Here is a 10,926-nt window from a genome sequence, read left to right as displayed (position 1 = left end):
CAACAGGTGCTGCAACAACAACAGCTACAGGAACAACAACAGCTGAAGCTACAACAACAGGTGCTGCAACAACAACAGTTGCAGGAACAACAACAGGTGCTGCAACAACAACAGTTGAAGCAACAACAGCTGCGGCAACAACAATCGCTGAAGCAACAACAACCACTGAAGCTCCAACTACAACACCTGCTCCAACTACAATAGCTGAAGCAACAACAACAGCTGCCTCAACAACAACAGCTGCAGGAACAACAACAGCTGAAGCAACAACAACAACAGCTGCAGCAACAACACCTGCTCCAACTACAACACGTGCTGCAACAACACCTGCTCCAACAACAACACCTGCTGCAACAACAACACCTGCTCCAACAACTGCTTCAACTACAACACCTGCTGCAACAACAACAGCTGAAGCAACGACAACACCTGCTCCAACTACAACACTTGCTCCAACTACAACACGTGCTGCAACAACAACACCTGCTCCAACAACAACAGCTGCAGCAACAACAACAGCTGAAGCTACAACAACAGGTGCTGCAACAACAACAGTTGCAGGAACAACAACAGGTGCTGCAACAACAACAGTTGAAGTAACAACAGCTGCGGCAACAACAATCGCTGAAGCTCCAACTACAACACCTGCTCCAACTACAACAGCTGAAGCAACAACAACAGCTGCCTCAACAACAACAGCTGCAGGAACAACAACAGCTGCAGCAACAACACCACCTGCTCCAACAACAACAGCTGCTCCAACAACAACACCTGCTCCAACAACAACACCTGCTGCAACAACAACACCTGCTCCAACAACAACAACTGCTTCAACTACAACACCTGCTGCAACAACAACAGCTGAAGCAACGACAACACCTGCTCCAACTACAACACTTGCTCCAACTACAACAGGTGCTGCAACAACAACACCTGCTCCAACAACAACAGCTGCAGCAACAACAACAGCTGCAGCAACAACAACAGCTGAAGCAACAACAACAACAGCTGCAGCAACAACACTTGCTCCAACTACAACACGTGCTGCAACAACACCTGCTCCAACAACAACACCTGCTGCAACAACAACACCTGCTCCAACAACAACTGCTTCAACTACAACACCTGCTGCAACAACAACAGCTGAAGCAACGACGACACCTGCTCCAACTACAACACTTGCTCCAACAACAACAGCTGAAGGAACAACAACACCTGCTCCAACAACAGCACCTGCTGCAACAACAACAGCTGCAGCACCAACAACAACCGCTGAAGCAACAACAACACCTGAAGGAACAACAACAGCTGCTCCAACTACAACAGCTGAAGCAACAACAACAGCTGCAGCAACAACAACGACGGAAGGAACAACAACAGGTGCTGCAACAACAACAGCTACAGGAACAACAACAGCTGAAGCTACAACAACAGGTGCTGCAACAACAACAGTTGCAGGAACAACAACACGTGCTGCAACAACAACAGTTGAAGCAACAACAGCTGCAGCAACAACAATCGCTGAAGCAACAACAACCACTGAAGCTCCAACTACAACACCTGCTCCAACTACAACAGCTGAAGCAACAACAACAGCTGCCTCAACAACAACAGCTGCAGGAACAACAACAGCTGAAGCAACAACAACAACAGCTGCAGCAACCACACCTGCTCCAACTACAACACGTGCTGCAACAACACTTGCTCCAACTACAACACGTGCTGCAACAACAACACCTGCTCCAACAACAACAGCTGCAGCAACAACAACAGCTGAAGCAACAACAACAGCTACAGGAACAACAACAGCTGAAGCTACAACAACAGGTGCTGCAACAACAACAGTTGCAGGAACAACAACAGTTGAAGCAACAACAGCTGCAGCAACAACAATCGCTGAAGCAACAACAACCACTGAAGCTCCAACTACAACACCTGCTCCAACTACAACAGCTGAAGCAACAACAACAGCTGCCTCAACAACAACAGCTGCAGGAACAACAACAGCTGAAGCAACAACAACCACTGAAGCTCCAACTACAACACCTGCTCCAACTACAACAGCTGAAGCAACAACAACAACAGCTGCCTCAACAACAACAGCTGCAGGAACAACAACAGCTGAAGCAACAACAACAACAGCTGCAGCAACAACACCTGCTCCAACTACAACACGTGCTGCAACAACACCTGCTCCAACAACAACACCTGCTGCAACAACAACACCTGCTCCAACAACAACTGCTTCAACTACAACACCTGCTGCAACAACAACAGCTGAAGCAACGACGACACCTGCTCCAACTACAACACTTGCTCCAACAACAACAGCTGAAGGAACAACAACACCTGCTCCAACAGCACCTGCTGCAACAACAACAGCTGCAGCACCAACAACAACCGCTGAAGCAACAACAACACCTGAAGGAACAACAACAGCTGCTCCAACTACAACAGCTGAAGCAACAACAACAGCTGCAGCAACAACAACGACGGAAGGAACAACAACAGGTGCTGCAACAACAACAGCTACAGGAACAACAACAGCTGAAGCTACAACAACAGGTGCTGCAACAACAACAGTTGCAGGAACAACAACAGGTGCTGCAACAACAACAGTTGAAGCAACAACAGCTGCAGCAACAACAATCGCTGAAGCAACAACAACCACTGAAGCTCCAACTACAACACCTGCTCCAACTACAACAGCTGAAGCAACAACAACAGCTGCCTCAACAACAACAGCTGCAGGAACAACAACAGCTGAAGCAACAACAACAACAGCTGCAGCAACCACACCTGCTCCAACTACAACACGTGCTGCAACAACACTTGCTCCAACTACAACACGTGCTGCAACAACAACACCTGCTCCAACAACAACAGCTGCAGCAACAACAACAGCTGAAGCAACAACAACAGCTACAGGAACAACAACAGCTGAAGCTACAACAACAGGTGCTGCAACAACAACAGTTGCAGGAACAACAACAGGTGCTGCAACAACAACAGTTGAAGCAACAACAGCTGCAGCAACAACAATCGCTGAAGCAACAACAACCACTGAAGCTCCAACTACAACATCTGCTCCAACTACAACAGCTGAAGCAACAACAACAGCTGCCTCAACAACAACAGCTGCAGGAACAACAACAGCTGAAGCAACAACAACCACTGAAGCTCCAACTACAACACCTGCTCCAACTACAACAGCTGAAGCAACAACAACAGCTGCCTCAACAACAACAGCTGCAGGAACAACAACAGCTGAAGCAACAACAACAACAGCTGCAGCAACAACACCTGCTCCAACTACAACACGTGCTGCAACAACACCTGCTCCAACAACAACACCTGCTGCAACAACAACACCTGCTCCAACAACAACTGCTTCAACTACAACACCTGCTGCAACAACAACAGCTGAAGCAACGACGACACCTGCTCCAACTACAACACTTGCTCCAACAACAACAGCTGAAGGAACAACAACACCTGCTCCAACAACAGCACCTGCTGCAACAACAACAGCTGCAGCACCAACAACAACCGCTGAAGCAACAACAACACCTGAAGGAACAACAACAGCTGCTCCAACTACAACAGCTGAAGCAACAACAACAGCTGCAGCAACAACAACGACGGAAGGAACAACAACAGGTGCTGCAACAACAACAGCTACAGGAACAACAACAGCTGAAGCTACAACAACAGGTGCTGCAACAACAACAGTTGCAGGAACAACAACAGGTGCTGCAACAACAACAGTTGAAGCAACAACAGCTGCGGCAACAACAATCGCTGAAGCAACAACAACCACTGAAGCTCCAACTACAACACCTGCTCCAACTACAACAGCTGAAGCAACAACAACAGCTGCCTCAACAACAACAGCTGCAGGAACAACAACAGCTGCAGCAACAACACCACCTGCTCCAACAACAACAGCTGCTCCAACAACAACACCTGCTCCAACAACAACACCTGCTGCAACAACAACACCTGCTCCAACAACAACAACTGCTTCAACTACAACACCTGCTGCAACAACAACAGCTGAAGCAACGACAACACCTGCTCCAACTACAACACTTGCTCCAACTACAACAGGTGCTGCAACAACAACACCTGCTCCAACAACAACAGCTGCAGCAACAACAACAGCTGCAGCAACAACAACAGCTGAAGCAACAACAACAACAGCTGCAGCAACAACACTTGCTCCAACTACAACACGTGCTGCAACAACACCTGCTCCAACAACAACACCTGCTGCAACAACAACACCTGCTCCAACAACAACTGCTTCAACTACAACACCTGCTGCAACAACAACAGCTGAAGCAACGACGACACCTGCTCCAACTACAACACTTGCTCCAACAACAACAGCTGAAGGAACAACAACACCTGCTCCAACAACAGCACCTGCTGCAACAACAACAGCTGCAGCACCAACAACAACCGCTGAAGCAACAACAACACCTGAAGGAACAACAACAGCTGCTCCAACTACAACAGCTGAAGCAACAACAACAGCTGCAGCAACAACAACGACGGAAGGAACAACAACAGGTGCTGCAACAACAACAGCTACAGGAACAACAACAGCTGAAGCTACAACAACAGGTGCTGCAACAACAACAGTTGCAGGAACAACAACACGTGCTGCAACAACAACAGTTGAAGCAACAACAGCTGCAGCAACAACAATCGCTGAAGCAACAACAACCACTGAAGCTCCAACTACAACACCTGCTCCAACTACAACAGCTGAAGCAACAACAACAGCTGCCTCAACAACAACAGCTGCAGGAACAACAACAGCTGAAGCAACAACAACAACAGCTGCAGCAACCACACCTGCTCCAACTACAACACGTGCTGCAACAACACTTGCTCCAACTACAACACGTGCTGCAACAACAACACCTGCTCCAACAACAACAGCTGCAGCAACAACAACAGCTGAAGCAACAACAACAGCTACAGGAACAACAACAGCTGAAGCTACAACAACAGGTGCTGCAACAACAACAGTTGCAGGAACAACAACAGGTGCTGCAACAACAACAGTTGAAGCAACAACAGCTGCAGCAACAACAATCGCTGAAGCAACAACAACCACTGAAGCTCCAACTACAACACCTGCTCCAACTACAACAGCTGAAGCAACAACAACAGCTGCCTCAACAACAACAGCTGCAGGAACAACAACAGCTGAAGCAACAACAACCACTGAAGCTCCAACTACAACACCTGCTCCAACTACAACAGCTGAAGCAACAACAACAGCTGCCTCAACAACAACAGCTGCAGGAACAACAACAGCTGAAGCAACAACAACAACAGCTGCAGCAACAACACCTGCTCCAACTACAACACGTGCTGCAACAACACCTGCTCCAACAACAACACCTGCTGCAACAACAACACCTGCTCCAACAACAACTGCTTCAACTACAACACCTGCTGCAACAACAACAGCTGAAGCAACGACGACACCTGCTCCAACTACAACACTTGCTCCAACAACAACAGCTGAAGGAACAACAACACCTGCTCCAACAACAGCACCTGCTGCAACAACAACAGCTGCAGCACCAACAACAACCGCTGAAGCAACAACAACACCTGAAGGAACAACAACAGCTGCTCCAACTACAACAGCTGAAGCAACAACAACAGCTGCAGCAACAACAACGACGGAAGGAACAACAACAGGTGCTGCAACAACAACAGCTACAGGAACAACAACAGCTGAAGCTACAACAACAGGTGCTGCAACAACAACAGTTGCAGGAACAACAACAGGTGCTGCAACAACAACAGTTGAAGCAACAACAGCTGCGGCAACAACAATCGCTGAAGCAACAACAACCACTGAAGCTCCAACTACAACACCTGCTCCAACTACAATAGCTGAAGCAACAACAACAGCTGCCTCAACAACAACAGCTGCAGGAACAACAACAGCTGAAGCAACAACAACAACACCTGCTCCAACTACAACACGTGCTGCAACAACACCTGCTCCAACAACAACACCTGCTGCAACAACAACACCTGCTCCAACAACTGCTTCAACTACAACACCTGCTGCAACAACAACAGCTGAAGCAACGACAACACCTGCTCCAACTACAACACTTGCTCCAACTACAACACGTGCTGCAACAACAACACCTGCTCCAACAACAACAGCTGCAGCAACAACAACAGCTGAAGCAACAACAACAGCTACAGGAACAACAACAGCTGAAGCTACAACAACAGGTGCTGCAACAACAACAGTTGCAGGAACAACAACAGGTGCTGCAACAACAACAGTTGAAGCAACAACAGCTGCGGCAACAACAATCGCTGAAGCAACAACAACCACTGAAGCTCCAACTACAACACCTGCTCCAACTACAACAGCTGAAGCAACAACAACAGCTGCCTCAACAACAACAGCTGCAGGAACAACAACAGCTGCAGCAACAACACCACCTGCTCCAACAACAACAGCTGCTCCAACAACAACACCTGCTCCAACAACAACACCTGCTGCAACAACAACACCTGCTCCAACAACAACAACTGCTTCAACTACAACACCTGCTGCAACAACAACAGCTGAAGCAACGACAACACCTGCTCCAACTACAACACTTGCTCCAACTACAACAGGTGCTGCAACAACAACACCTGCTCCAACAACAACAGCTGCAGCAACAACAACAGCTGCAGCAACAACAACAGCTGAAGCAACAACAACAACAGCTGCAGCAACAACACTTGCTCCAACTACAACACGTGCTGCAACAACACCTGCTCCAACAACAACACCTGCTGCAACAACAACACCTGCTCCAACAACAACTGCTTCAACTACAACACCTGCTGCAACAACAACAGCTGAAGCAACGACGACACCTGCTCCAACTACAACACTTGCTCCAACAACAACAGCTGAAGGAACAACAACACCTGCTCCAACAACAGCACCTGCTGCAACAACAACAGCTGCAGCACCAACAACAACCGCTGAAGCAACAACAACACCTGAAGGAACAACAACAGCTGCTCCAACTACAACAGCTGAAGCAACAACAACAGCTGCAGCAACAACAACGACGGAAGGAACAACAACAGGTGCTGCAACAACAACAGCTACAGGAACAACAACAGCTGAAGCTACAACAACAGGTGCTGCAACAACAACAGTTGCAGGAACAACAACACGTGCTGCAACAACAACAGTTGAAGCAACAACAGCTGCAGCAACAACAATCGCTGAAGCAACAACAACCACTGAAGCTCCAACTACAACACCTGCTCCAACTACAACAGCTGAAGCAACAACAACAGCTGCCTCAACAACAACAGCTGCAGGAACAACAACAGCTGAAGCAACAACAACAACAGCTGCAGCAACCACACCTGCTCCAACTACAACACGTGCTGCAACAACACTTGCTCCAACTACAACACGTGCTGCAACAACAACACCTGCTCCAACAACAACAGCTGCAGCAACAACAACAGCTGAAGCAACAACAACAGCTACAGGAACAACAACAGCTGAAGCTACAACAACAGGTGCTGCAACAACAACAGTTGCAGGAACAACAACAGGTGCTGCAACAACAACAGTTGAAGCAACAACAGCTGCAGCAACAACAATCGCTGAAGCAACAACAACCACTGAAGCTCCAACTACAACACCTGCTCCAACTACAACAGCTGAAGCAACAACAACAGCTGCCTCAACAACAACAGCTGCAGGAACAACAACAGCTGAAGCAACAACAACCACTGAAGCTCCAACTACAACACCTGCTCCAACTACAACAGCTGAAGCAACAACAACAGCTGCCTCAACAACAACAGCTGCAGGAACAACAACAGCTGAAGCAACAACAACAACAGCTGCAGCAACAACACCTGCTCCAACTACAACACGTGCTGCAACAACACCTGCTCCAACAACAACACCTGCTGCAACAACAACACCTGCTCCAACAACAACTGCTTCAACTACAACACCTGCTGCAACAACAACAGCTGAAGCAACGACGACACCTGCTCCAACTACAACACTTGCTCCAACAACAACAGCTGAAGGAACAACAACACCTGCTCCAACAACAGCACCTGCTGCAACAACAACAGCTGCAGCACCAACAACAACCGCTGAAGCAACAACAACACCTGAAGGAACAACAACAGCTGCTCCAACTACAACAGCTGAAGCAACAACAACAGCTGCAGCAACAACAACGACGGAAGGAACAACAACAGGTGCTGCAACAACAACAGCTACAGGAACAACAACAGCTGAAGCTACAACAACAGGTGCTGCAACAACAACAGTTGCAGGAACAACAACAGGTGCTGCAACAACAACAGTTGAAGCAACAACAGCTGCGGCAACAACAATCGCTGAAGCAACAACAACCACTGAAGCTCCAACTACAACACCTGCTCCAACTACAATAGCTGAAGCAACAACAACAGCTGCCTCAACAACAACAGCTGCAGGAACAACAACAGCTGAAGCAACAACAACAACAGCTGCAGCAACAACACCTGCTCCAACTACAACACGTGCTGCAACAACACCTGCTCCAACAACAACACCTGCTGCAACAACAACACCTGCTCCAACAACTGCTTCAACTACAACACCTGCTGCAACAACAACAGCTGAAGCAACGACAACACCTGCTCCAACTACAACACTTGCTCCAACTACAACACGTGCTGCAACAACAACACCTGCTCCAACAACAACAGCTGCAGCAACAACAACAGCTGAAGCAACAACAACAGCTACAGGAACAACAACAGCTGAAGCTACAACAACAGGTGCTGCAACAACAACAGTTGCAGGAACAACAACAGGTGCTGCAACAACAACAGTTGAAGTAACAACAGCTGCGGCAACAACAATCGCTGAAGCAACAACAACCACTGAAGCTCCAACTACAACACCTGCTCCAACTACAACAGCTGAAGCAACAACAACAGCTGCCTCAACAACAACAGCTGCAGGAACAACAACAGCTGCAGCAACAACACCACCTGCTCCAACAACAACAGCTGCTCCAACAACAACACCTGCTCCAACAACAACACCTGCTGCAACAACAACACCTGCTCCAACAACAACAACTGCTTCAACTACAACACCTGCTGCAACAACAACAGCTGAAGCAACGACAACACCTGCTCCAACTACAACACTTGCTCCAACTACAACAGGTGCTGCAACAACAACACCTGCTCCAACAACAACAGCTGCAGCAACAACAACAGCTGCAGCAACAACAACAGCTGAAGCAACAACAACAACAGCTGCAGCAACAACACTTGCTCCAACTACAACACGTGCTGCAACAACACCTGCTCCAACAACAACACCTGCTGCAACAACAACACCTGCTCCAACAACAACTGCTTCAACTACAACACCTGCTGCAACAACAACAGCTGAAGCAACGACGACACCTGCTCCAACTACAACACTTGCTCCAACAACAACAGCTGAAGGAACAACAACACCTGCTCCAACAACAGCACCTGCTGCAACAACAACAGCTGCAGCACCAACAACAACCGCTGAAGCAACAACAACACCTGAAGGAACAACAACAGCTGCTCCAACTACAACAGCTGAAGCAACAACAACAGCTGCAGCAACAACAACGACGGAAGGAACAACAACAGGTGCTGCAACAACAACAGCTACAGGAACAACAACAGCTGAAGCTACAACAACAGGTGCTGCAACAACAACAGTTGCAGGAACAACAACACGTGCTGCAACAACAACAGTTGAAGCAACAACAGCTGCAGCAACAACAATCGCTGAAGCAACAACAACCACTGAAGCTCCAACTACAACACCTGCTCCAACTACAACAGCTGAAGCAACAACAACAGCTGCCTCAACAACAACAGCTGCAGGAACAACAACAGCTGAAGCAACAACAACAACAGCTGCAGCAACCACACCTGCTCCAACTACAACACGTGCTGCAACAACACTTGCTCCAACTACAACACGTGCTGCAACAACAACACCTGCTCCAACAACAACAGCTGCAGCAACAACAACAGCTGAAGCAACAACAACAGCTACAGGAACAACAACAGCTGAAGCTACAACAACAGGTGCTGCAACAACAACAGTTGCAGGAACAACAACAGGTGCTGCAACAACAACAGTTGAAGCAACAACAGCTGCAGCAACAACAATCGCTGAAGCAACAACAACCACTGAAGCTCCAACTACAACACCTGCTCCAACTACAACAGCTGAAGCAACAACAACAGCTGCCTCAACAACAACAGCTGCAGGAACAACAACAGCTGAAGCAACAACAACCACTGAAGCTCCAACTACAACACCTGCTCCAACTACAACAGCTGAAGCAACAACAACAGCTGCCTCAACAACAACAGCTGCAGGAACAACAACAGCTGAAGCAACAACAACAACAGCTGCAGCAACAACACCTGCTCCAACTACAACACGTGCTGCAACAACACCTGCTCCAACAACAACACCTGCTGCAACAACAACACCTGCTCCAACAACAACTGCTTCAACTACAACACCTGCTGCAACAACAACAGCTGAAGCAACGACGACACCTGCTCCAACTACAACACTTGCTCCAACAACAACAGCTGAAGGAACAACAACACCTGCTCCAACAACAGCACCTGCTGCAACAACAACAGCTGCAGCACCAACAACAACCGCTGAAGCAACAACAACACCTGAAGGAACAACAACAGCTGCTCCAACTACAACAGCTGAAGCAACAACAACAGCTGCAGCAACAACAACGACGGAAGGAACAACAACAGGTGCTGCAACAACAACAGCTACAGGAACAACAACAGCTGAAGCTACAACAACAGGTGCTGCAA

This window comes from Pempheris klunzingeri, chromosome 23 (genome assembly GCF_042242105.1).
Source record: "Pempheris klunzingeri isolate RE-2024b chromosome 23, fPemKlu1.hap1, whole genome shotgun sequence".
In the NCBI taxonomy this organism is placed as follows: Eukaryota; Metazoa; Chordata; class Actinopteri; order Acropomatiformes; family Pempheridae; genus Pempheris; species Pempheris klunzingeri.
Note: the sequence above shows the minus strand (reverse complement) of the source record.